A 321-nucleotide genomic window follows, 5' to 3' on the forward strand; every position below is an offset into this window, starting at 1 on the left:
TTTACGTCATCGTGGCCGATCTTTATCTTTCGTTTCTATGGGCGAAAATTTGTCAAAAACGCGCTCTCTCCTTCGAAGACAGGCCGAAGCGCTAATTAAATCCTCGAAACATGTAAGATACGAAACATTTCACGAATACGTCTATAAGGGAGTTATCTCGAGTTGTTATTAAGAATAGAACAATCTAAAAAAGGTTTAGAAAATATTTCGTTTCTTCTAGTAATGCCGTTTAAACAATCAGTGAATTGCAATTCCATGAAGGTTTATTTATGTGATCTTATTATATATGCGTGTGGTCATAATTTCAATATTTAGAGAAAT

Source organism: Apis laboriosa, unplaced genomic scaffold (genome assembly GCF_014066325.1).
Source record: "Apis laboriosa isolate Shangri-la unplaced genomic scaffold, ASM1406632v1 scaffold174_cov162, whole genome shotgun sequence".
NCBI lineage: Eukaryota > Metazoa > Arthropoda > Insecta > Hymenoptera > Apidae > Apis > Apis laboriosa.